Source organism: Arvicanthis niloticus, chromosome 9 (genome assembly GCF_011762505.2).
Source record: "Arvicanthis niloticus isolate mArvNil1 chromosome 9, mArvNil1.pat.X, whole genome shotgun sequence".
Lineage (NCBI taxonomy): Eukaryota > Metazoa > Chordata > Mammalia > Rodentia > Muridae > Arvicanthis > Arvicanthis niloticus.
In genome coordinates, this window is record NC_047666.1 from 83,519,302 (window position 1) to 83,530,748 (window position 11,447).

General features: G+C 45.7%; 1 long non-coding RNA gene across 1 annotated transcript; it reads right to left on the minus strand.

Moving 5' to 3' along the window:
* Window positions 1-5,569: 5,569 nt before the first annotated feature.
* On the minus strand, window positions 5,570-9,770 carry LOC143443596 (uncharacterized). The gene is made up of 3 exons (XR_013112730.1): window positions 9,364-9,770; window positions 7,596-7,721; window positions 5,570-7,498 (listed from the first exon to the last, which is right to left on the minus strand). It is a non-coding gene; the product is annotated as an uncharacterized LOC143443596 (long non-coding RNA).
* Window positions 9,771-11,447: the final 1,677 nt, after the last annotated feature.

Below are 11,447 nucleotides of genomic sequence, written 5' to 3' on the forward strand. Positions count from 1 at the left end.
AGAAACAGGAACTGAAACTGTCTAGTCCCCCAAGCCAGACAGACAAGAAACATTGGCAGAATGATGTCATCCTGCCTGCTCGGATGATGTCATTCTGCCCTCAGATGGTAACTGACTGTGTGAGTCAACATCTATATTTGGACATACAGAGAACCACCTTCTATGCTGTGTGCCAGTTCAGAAGTCTGTCTGTGCTAGTCTGGTTTAGCTCTGCCTAATTGTTTCAGGCTCTGAGTTCACCAACAGCTCTGGTAGTTTGTCTGTTTGATATAACACAGTTAGAATCTTGGCACATCCATGTTCATGTACACCATCGTAACTGGTCTGTCCCTTCTGCATTTGGAAGACCCTGGCATGTATTTACAAGGACATTCACAGCATATTATAAAAAGGCAAAATGGGACTATCAGATACAATCTATGTCCAAGAGCTTATGCAGATGCTAGGTATGGAGTACATTCTTTGAACTAAGAGCTCAGGGTTGGCCAGACAGTTTTCATAGAAAATTGCTATCTCTCAACGTAGCTCCCAAACCTAGGTATGGGTACCAGTGGAAAGGGTAATTGTGTATATTCTTTCTGGCAGCAAATGGTGGTTTTCCAGTCTCATGTTCACCTCTTCAAAGACTGGTGCTGCTCATTACTGCAGAGGGGAAGTGAACAAAGGGTCTGAGGGGACAGCTCAGTTGGTGAAATCCTAGCTGTGCAAGCTTGAGGGGCTGATTCAGTCCCCAGCACTCATGAAGCTGCACAGCCAGACCTTGTCTCAAAACCCCAGCTGGCCATGGCTGTACACACTTATAATCTCCATGTAAGATCCTGGACTGGATGCCTACCTAGTCAGCTTAACCAAACTTGTGGGTCCTGATCAAACAAGACACTCTGTCTCAAAAAACAACATGGGTGGCCACTGAAGAATGACACTTGAGACTGATCTCTGACATCTACACACATGAACATACACATGCACACATACCCCCATGCATCTGCATATACATGAGCACATGCATATATGCACACACAGAGGGAGCCCCTCACAGTATTATATTCACACTCATCCGCAGATGCTCCTGGTGGATGTATTCAGCCGGCAAACTTTCATTTGGAGGTTGATGAAACTGAATGGTGAATGACTTTGACTTCCTCTAGAGAGAAGAAAAAACCAGAGGAGAGGAAGCTTGCCTCAAGAGGAGAGGAAGCTCCCTCAAGGAGTGAGGCCTGCAGGGAAAGCCCAAGTTTCAAAAGATATCAATTCTTGTAAAATCTTTATATATGTAAATATATATGTGAAATATTTTATTAAAAAATTAGAACTGCCAAACCCATTGTTTTATAGGTGGGATATTGACTTATTTATATAAGAATAACTTTATGTATTTTTTATTACCATTTTGTAATTTATAAAGTATAAGATACACCTAACATCATCTTTGACAATTAAATAGAACACTCTGTCATCTATCCTAACTTAAAAGACTTTTAAATCCATATGTTATATTCTGGTATAGCTTGTATATTACCTGAGAACTATCTTCTCAAATATATTTTCTCAATGTTAAATAGCCTGGGTTGGCTATGAGACTGTAAGTAGCCTTTCAACCATGTCAGAAATCTGAGAACAGACAACATTATCTGAAAACATAGGAAGCCTAACTCAGCTTCCAGAACTGTGGCAAGTTGTAGCGACAGCTGCCTGCCTATACAGCTCCAGAGAGTCAGGAAGGTGGAGCATCTGTCTTCAGCCTTCCGGCCCAGAATCATCTGACAGATCGTTGAGAAACAGGAATTATCAAGGACTAGCCTATTCTGTCTTGTCAGAACTAAGCTGTCCTAACCTGTAACTTGTGTCCTCTCAAGAACGGTACAAGTCTGCAGGAGAGATAGGTAATTTCTGCCCAGTGGCCACCTAGCCACAAGGTGCCGCCTCACCTGGAGGAAGGGATGCTCAGTTTCTTCTTTGAATCCACAAAAGGGGAGCTGCTAGGAGCAGATACGTCTCAATAACAAAATCGTAAATAACATTAAATGTCACATTCTGTGGATTTCTGACGGTTTTGAAAACCAACTAACTATGTAAAGTAATCTGGGCTGTTGTCTGTTAACTACTCTCAGCTATTTCTAATTAAATTATCTGAAAACACCCCAACAATAAACTCAGAACCATGAATTTTCTCTTTGGCCCTTAACTCACAGGCTTGAAGATCTCAGATCAGTTTGTAATGACATTATAGAAGGACTGGGTCCAAGCCTTGTACTTTTAAAATTTTTGTATCAATAGAGGAAATTTATACCAATAATAACCTTGATTCTGTATCAAAATAAATTCTGTACCAAAATAAAAAATTATGACTTCAACTTAGTAACTATTGTGAAGATTTCTACCTAATGCGATTATGGTTACACAATCAATGCTAGCTATTTCTTCCCTGTTCCAATTATGACCATGTCGACATTCCCCAGAAACCTTGTAAAATCTTAACTCTATGAACCATGATGGTCCTTTCTTTGTTTAAATCCTTATAAGAACACTTAGAGTTTTACTCCTAGACTGCCTGCAATGGCCAGAGGCACTCATACACTGAACACTCGGGAAAGAGAATGAAGCCAGCATTTGGCAAGCACCTGTCTCTCTACCCTGTATCTGTCAGATGCTCAGCAAAGATGAAGGAGCCAATGTCTGGTCTCTCCTAGCCACTGTGCTGGTGCTGTATATGTAGTTTTACAAGGACGATCAGAAGGCTTTAAAAGGAAGGAAGCTGTCAGAAGCAATCACAGACAGGTTCAAGATCACGGGGGTAGTTGCTTGGGACTAAAATGGTGTAGTGACCGCTTCAGTGAGCTGAGTGCTCAAAGTTTTCCAGCCAGTTTTCAGAGAAGGCATGGCATGTGGTCTTAAGTAGAGGCCAAAGAGAGAGGGGCATTGAAGCAAAATTGGGGTGTCTGGGAGTGGATCACTAAGCAGCAATGTGTATGATGTTCGATGATGTTTTGAGGATATTTCTCACCAGCTGAAGGACTCAGTTTGGAAAGGTCACAGGTCACCATATTGCTGTAGTTCTAGAGTGTGTAAATAGTTCCGAGGCATTAACTTAGAAAAGTTAATTCCTTTATCACTAACAGCAGCTACACCCCCAGCATCACCCCCAAAATCTCACCTTGTTTGGATGAGATTGAAATTCTCAAGAAAAATTGGCAGCCTCTTTCGCCCGGCATTTGGTTCCTAACACTAACACGGTGGCTGCCCACTGGTGGTGACAGATAAACGTTTGTTGGGTTGGTGAATGAAGCACACAGCACTCTAGATGCTGGGTCTAGCACTTCTGCGAGCACAGGGGAAGGGGAATGAATAGTCCTGCTTTCCACCTCAAGTTGGAGTTGAGGACCAGTCTTGCTGTGCAGCCAGTGTTGCCCTGGGCTGCTGAGTGCGCATCAACCTTCATGTGCATCTGCTACTCCATTGTGCATCAGCTACTTCACTGTGCATCAGCTACTTCACTGTGTATCAGCTACTCCCTCCATCTCTGGCAGGAGGGCCCAGTGACACAAAAGATTTAACTTAGCTCCTGAACTGTGTAAGCCCACAGCCTGTGACCCAGGAGATCCCTTCTTTGCCTTTCTCTTTAACACCAAGATAGCACCAAGTTACTTGGGTGTATTTCTTCCCACTAATAAGAGTTCTGGCCAAGCGCCATTATTATGGGTTGAATTGTCCCCCAAACCTCATGCTTACACTGAACATATGATGATGGCATTGTTTGAGGTAGGGTCTCTGTGGATATAAGCAAGCCGAGATAGGCCATATTGGGAAAAGGTGAATGAGGAAGCCAATGACTGGTATCCATAACAAAGGAGGGAAGGGGAACTATGTGACTCAGTGGAATAGCATTTGGTCAGTATGGTGAGACTCTGGGTTTGGTCCCAGCACAACTAGGGAGGGACAGAGGGAGGGAGGGAGGGAGGGAGGGAGGGAGGGAGAGAAGAAAAAAGGGAGAAGGGAATTTGAACGAAGAGGCCCTGAAGACACATACCATAACCAAGGAAGAGATGAAGTTATATGTCCACAGACCAAGGAACCAAGGTTTTTGATAATCACCGGAGGATTCAAAGACCCAAAAAAGAGTCCTTCCTGGAGCTCCAAAGAGAGTGCGGCCCTGCCAACACCTTGATTTTGGACTCCTGACCTTCAGAGCCACGAGACAATGTGTCTGCATAAGCCACCTGGTATTTGTTATGACAGCCCTTAAACACGGTGCCTACTTCTCGGCATCTCTGTGGCATCCTACCAGGAAAACGGGAGAGCAGAGAGAATTCTGTCCACATCGTCACACGTCCCTGCCACTCAGGAAGGCTATGGCTGATTTCACAGTGAGGCTCTTCGTTTCTTCTCAATCTACTGGGTCAAGCTGGAGCCCGAGAAGCGGCTGCTCTGCTTCTAGTACTCTCTATGAGAAATGATTATGATACTTCTAGAAGCTGTGAAGCAATGAAGATAAATATGTACCTTTCTATAGTATTTTGTAATAGTGAAAGGTCATCCTAATAAGTTACTAGGGATGTTGTTGACAAGTAAGCAAGGAAGACTCAAATGCAAAGGCGCCAGAAGAAAGGACACAGCATAAGAGAGAAAGAAGGAGCCGTGACCAGAAAACCCTCCATTCTGCCAATAGATCTACACTGTCGATATTTCTCCAGTGTCACAAACAAGTCAAACCTTGCAGTTTAAAACCGGAATATTTATTTACAATATGGCCAGGGTTTGCTAGACACAACTCAGCTCTGTTCTGTTTGGTGTCTTCTGAGTGGCTCAATGGCTCCTGAGCATGTGGGAGCTGCTTTTGGGACAACCTAGTCATATGTTACTGAGTTGGTAGCGGACACTGACTGATATTGACAGAGTCTGGCCAAGCTGACCAAGAGGACCTTTTGTGGCTGTGTGGAATTTGTAGAACATAACTACTCAGTTCCAAGGGGGAGGAGTTAGGGTTGTCAGGAGTCTCAAAGATGGGCCTGAAACTAGCACCTATACATCTGTCTGGTCCTCCAGTGGTCATATCAGTGTCATGCCAATCTGACTCAAGGTTAGTGAGAATTGGTGTCTGTCGCTAACCCATTCATTCCCTCCTCCAGTCACTCACAGCTTTCTTAGTGCCTTTTATTCTATGTCAGACTTTATGTGAGAATATTCATGGAAATCCATCCAGAGTTGAATAAACAAATGTTTTTTTCTCTTCTGGGATTTGATAATCTATTGGGGGAGGCAAATGCAGAAAGATCATGGGAACACAGACGGCAAAAGTCTACCTAGCTAGGGATCCGGGCCAGTAGCGTTCCTATGGCTATGTGTGAAATGATAGTGTTAGCCAGAAGAGAGACCGAGCGGCAGATGGGAGCACTTCCTGGGGAGGCTTCCTTGGCAAAAGCACGTACCTCAGAAATGGCGTGGGGAGAGGGGGTGAGGCTGCTCTTGGAGAGACTGAGCCAACAAAATAAAAGTGGGGTGGAGAAAAAAGAAAGTAAGACAAGAGAGCAGGGGTTGATTTATTTTCTTTAATTCTAAAGCAAATGTGGAATAAAAGATGAATATTTCCTTCCCTTAAGTATAGCCCAGTCCTTCTCAGCAGAGGATTTCACAGTCTCCTTGGATGAGGTGAAGATCCCTTGCTGCATACACACTAGAAAAGGGGACATGTTCAGGGTTTATGTAGACATGGAGGGTGCTGGGCAAGCCAGAACAAGGGTTTGATTAGCACTGGGGTGGATTTGATTTGTTCCAGAGCTGCTGGATTAACCCAGAGGGGAGGAGAGACTGAACCCCAGCATAGGAGCATCAGGAGGAAAGGACAGACTCTTGTGTAATCTACAATACTTTTTAAACAGTTTCACTTGTGAACAGTCTCTGCCTGAGAATTTTTTACACCATCCCAAGTAAATGGGCATATAAAATTAGTATGCAAACCCAACATTTAGTAATGACAAATAAGAAAGAAGTAAATTTTAAAACAATTCTTCATTATAAGAACACTTTTGACATTTACTAAAGAATTTTACAAAAAAATTTACATGTTAATTAGATGGCTACGTTTATTTTTTGAATAAAGAATTAAATCCTGGCTAGATATACAATCAGAGTTGATCAATATTTGATTTTATAAACAAGAACGGCGCTTTACCTAAATAACATAATGTTGGACATTTTGTTCTAATCCCAAGCCAAAAATTAAGGTAGCAATTCATTTGAGATAGGTTCTCACATACCTCAGGCTAGCCTGGAATTCTGTAAATAGCTGAGGCTGGCCTTGAGCTCCTGAGCACAGGGACTCTATCTATATGTCCCACCAAACTGGCTTTGAGGGAGGTTAGTGCTTGGCTCCCTCGTTCCTGCTGCCCTGAGTCCTAACCTCTTTCTGGCATCCCACTTCCTGGAAATGAATGCACCTTGGTGAACATGCTCCATCTGTGTATCTTGGTGTTTGCCGTCCATCTGGACCCTAGGGTACAGCTGAGCTTGCCAGACCAAGGTGTTTGAAGAAAAAGTGAAGTTTCCTTCTGAGAGACAAACACATCAGAAGACACAGTGATCTGACTCTTCCCGTCGTTCTGGAAGTCGCTCTGCTAGCTCTGGGCGTCTGGTCTGCTTCTTGTTTTCCTCCCTCTGCCCTTTAAGGATTACACTTGAACGCCTTTATTTTTATCTGTTGTGAAGAGTGAGTTGAAGAATTTGACATTCAGAGAAGTCCCCACCACCTCTGGCAGCTGCCTGGCGAATGTTTCTGCTTTCTCCCAAACAGGGAGTCCCTTGGGGTGATGATGTCAGCGACTGACCTTTCCTCAAGCAGTTTGTGTTCTTTGTTATTTCTTAGAACCATTTACAAGTTCCCATCGGGTAAGATTTGGTTCTGCAGACATTCTATTTGTAGAGTTCTTGTTATTAATTCACACACACACACACACACACACACACACACACACACACACACACACACACACACTCACTCCTTATTTGGTGCCTGAATGTAGAAGAGGACACAGCTGCTCCTAGGTATGGTTGGAAGACTTTACTGTAGGTATGAGGGAGAGTGTAGTCAGAGGTGTGAAGGGTTCAGACGGAATGAGGCTGTGAAAGGTGAGTGGGGGAAAGAGGAAGAGAGGAAGAGAAGAAAGAGGGGAGAGAGGCCAAGAGGATCCCAAGAGCACAAGGCGGGTAGCCAAAATGGCTGAATTACATAGAAGTCAGAAGCCCTGGGAAGGGAAGCAAAGCCACTGGGCAGGAGAGGTTTAGGTTAGGGGTAGGGAAGAAGTGCTGGGAGGGGCCACAGGTGCTAAGGGAGTTTCTTTGGGACCTGACAATGCTGCTGGTGTTGCGGTTGGGGAAATGGGCTGAGGGGATTAGTTTGGGCTGCAGGGTAGAACCTGCAGAAGTCAGATCAGGACAAAGAGGTATGAGATGGGTGGGGTCTCTGTCCTGGAACGTCCTCTGAGGTAGTGCTTGGCTGTTGCTGCTGGGAAGAGCAGAGGAAAGTCACTGGTCAGTGTGGCAGTAACTGGAAGCAACTGACCCAAGCCCAGTCCTGGCCCGAATGGTAAGAACATTCTCACCTTTGCTTTCTCTTTCTTCCCTATAGCTCGCTCTTCCTCTCCCCAGCCTTACGCAGTCCCATCAGTCTCCTTCCTTCACAGAAAACACACCGTGATCTGTAGGAATGGTGTGGCCTGGCTCAGCCCCTGGGGGACAGAGGCAGGAGGATCAGATGTTCAAGTGAAGACTGGAGTTTAAGGCCAGCCTGGGCCACGTGAGACCCAACCTCAAAATGAAGAACAAGGAGGAGGAGCCTCTGCTGCCCACCACTCAAAGGGGTATTTCTTAAGATACCCTCAAAGGAGTATTTTCAGAGCTAAGCTTAGTGTGGCAGGTTACATCTGCCATCTTTCTTCCTTCTCCATAATTCCTGCTCTGCCCATTGCAAGGGAGAGGCATAGGAGGAGAGAATCCTGCTAGGATTCTGCCCAGCAATTGCAGACTTCATATCTGCTTTCCCAAGCTCTTCCACAGGGAGGCTCTGGTTATTTTTTTTAATCCAGACTATGTCCCCGTGATGTACCAAGTCTCTGTGCTGGAGCTATACCATCCTGCCATCGTATACCAGCAAGAAACAAATGTCACTGTAGTAATGGAGGAGCCGTAAGTCTTTCCTGAGGGGTGAAGGTAAGCATGTGTGATAGTCAGACCAGACTGGTGACTCGGTGGCACTTAGAATCCCCCTGGGAACACACTTCTGGATTTGTCTGTGGGAGTGTCTCAGGTAATGAGCCACCCTGAATGTGGGCAGCACCATCTCATAGCCTGGGGTTCTAGACTGGAGGAAAGCAGAAAGTGGACAATGAACCATCAGCATGCCTCTGCTTTGTGACTGTGGACACAGCTGCCCAGCTGCTTCATGACCTTGTCAACAGTTACAGCTGCTCTCACCATGCCTGTGTCACCGTTGGGAGGGACTTGGCCTTCAAATGGTGACCCCAAAGTAAACTAGCTCTTCCTTAAGTTGCTTTGGTCAGGGGTTTTATCACAGCTATGAGAAAGGTATCTTATATGGCTGGGGAGGCCTGCACACACTATCAGCCTTTACCTAGTTGGTGGTCCTTGGAATCAGACCTGCCAGAAGTGACCCAGAAAGTCTTGGGCATCCACACAGACTCACAGGACACAACTTCCCCCAGTTATCCCATGTTATCCCAAAACGTCTGCTTTGGTCTGAGTTCCGTGGGTCCACACTTTAGCTCTTGGCCGGTATTGGAACCCACCCGCCCTGCTTAATTCTTGCCCAGTTCTTCTTGTCAGAAGATCAAATCTTCTCCTTGTTCTCCTTCTAGCTGGCGGTGCTCTTCTAGGCTCGGCTGCTTCCCATCAGCCTGGCTTTGAATCTATGGAACCACAGGAATCCTCTGTTGCACAATGCCTCCCGAGTGCCCAACCTAAGCCCATTAGTCCAAGACCATGAAGTTTCAAAACTCCTTGGGTTGGCCCTCAGTTCCTATTTTTCTGACTCCTAATTTTTCTCTTCCGTTCATTTCATTTTGCAACGGGACACAACCGACAGTCTTTGTGACTAAGTCTGAGTGGTACCACTGTTACCCAGAATGCCCTGGGCTTATTGGCAATTGAACACATATTTATCTGTTCTTTTCGTCTGTGCTCATGGTCTAAGTATTGCCTATTCTTGCAACAACAGTTGCCCAAGAGCTGGACATGTGCCAGACATTATCTGCGTGTCGAGGAAACACTAGTGAGCAAAACAGGAGCCTGAGCTTGGGCCCTTCCGTTCTGCATAAGGTCTCTGCAGGCACTGGGTTTCACCGGCAAGCTTACCGTGATACCGTGATGGAGATCTGCAGGCCCTCTGCTTCCTAGTCTCCATGTTTTTCAGGCAAAGGCACCCAAGGCATTGCCACCCTCTAGTGAAAAGAAATCCCCCGGGGGACTGTTCCAAGCCACTGTTGACAGCATGACCTCACCTCACAGTGACTGTGCACACTTTACAAACCGCAGCTGATAAGTGAATTTCAGCTTGGAGATGAAGTCATCTGCAGAGTCTAAGCTGACAGTCCTCTTTCAGGGACTTTAATCTGCCTATTTAAGGAAACTCAAATACAGCTTCTGCTCTGATTAGAATTTATAACAACACAGATCCCTACTGGACAAACACCCTGTTGTTTCTTCTTCCAACAGTTTATTGTGTTTTGTTTCTGTGCCAGACACACATGCACATACTCAGCATGTGGGGTGGTCTATGCAGCTTCTTTAGTCGCACGCACCCGGCGTGGTCTACGCAGTTTCTTTCATTTTTCTATCACTCTTCTTTTTCTTTTCTTTTCATTTCCTTTCATTTTCTTCTCCCTCCCTGCTCTCTCTCTCTCTCTCTCTCTCTCTCTCTCTCTCTCTCTCTCTCTCTCTCTTTTTGTTTTTTTCTTTGTTTTTGTCTTTGTTTTTCGAGACAGGGTTTCTCTGTGTAGCCCTGGCTGTCCTGGAACTCACTCTGTAGACCAGGCTGGCCTCGAACTCAGAAATCTGCCTGCCTCTGCCTCCGAGTGCTGGGATTAAAGGTGTGCGCCGACTGGCTTTTTCTTTCTCTTTTAAAAAAGGATCTCACCAGGTAGCTCTTGAACTTTCTGCAATCCTCCTGCCTCTGCTTCTTGGGTGCTGAGATCACAGGCAGGGCCATCACACCTGAGGCTATAACTGTTTTCTTTAATCTCATCTCAAGAGTTCCCCTGCTGACTTGGACAGTTACTAAGCAAACCAATGTTGACTGTCAACATGAGGTGCATGCTGTGAGGGGCATGCTGTGGGGGGCGTGGCTGTGAGGGGCATGCTGTGGGGGGCGTGGCTGTGAGGGGCATGCTGTGGGGGGCGTGGCTGTGAGGGGCGTGGCTGTGAGGTGCATGTCTTTGGCCCCACCACGGGGAGGATAAAGAAGAGGAATCAAAAGTTTGATGCCAACCAGGGCTATACAGCAAGATCCTGTCTCAAAACCAAACGAAGAATAGCAACAAGCAAAGAAATTAGTGTTAATAAGCAGCTGAGGAGCTAAAGGGCTGAGGTCAGGACGGCGCCCTGGTACACACACAGAAGTGTGCCGGTGATGTAAGACAGACTCAGCCCTGTGTCAGACAGGCAGGAAGGTGACTGGCCATGTGGCATGATTGGATATATTCCCAAAAAAGGAAGTAGATGGAAGGGGCTCCTCCTGTGACAGACAGGGCGGTGGTTATGTGATTCATGTGAGATTAGCCTGTGTGCTGCGGTACCACAGACGTAGTACAGATCCATAGAGGAGCCCTAGGAACCTGGGGGGAGCTATCCTAAATCCCAGGCGAAGTCCAACTTCTGTTTTTCCATCCTTGCTTTCCCCCAACATTAGGAGTGACTTCTAAGAGAAGGGAACTGTGTTCAACACTAACAGTCCAAGCTAAGTACCACACACATTCCCTCTCTCGGCATCTGATAGAGATAAAAATTCAAAACATATGCAAATGAGGGAGATAGCAAGGTCGCTCGGTGGATGACAGGGGTTGCTGCCAAGCTTGACAGTTCAAACCCTGGAACCCACAGAGTGAGACAACTGACTTCTACAAGCTGTCCTCTGACTTCACATACACATCACAGAGCACACATGTGTGTACGTGTGCACACATATACAAAATAACAAATGTTTATTTTTTAAAAAAAGATATGAAAATGAGGAGATCTTGGTTATAACAGAATAGTCTCTCTCTCTCTCTCTCTCTCTCTCTCTCTCTCTCTCTCTCTCTCCTTTCTCTTTCTCTCTTTAGCACAGGTTGGCTTAGAACTTGAGACAATTATCCTCCTGCCTCTGTCCCTGGGTGCTGGGAAGAGAAGCAGGAATGATCACACAGACTTGACTTCTGCACCTTTGTGGCAGTGGAGAGTTT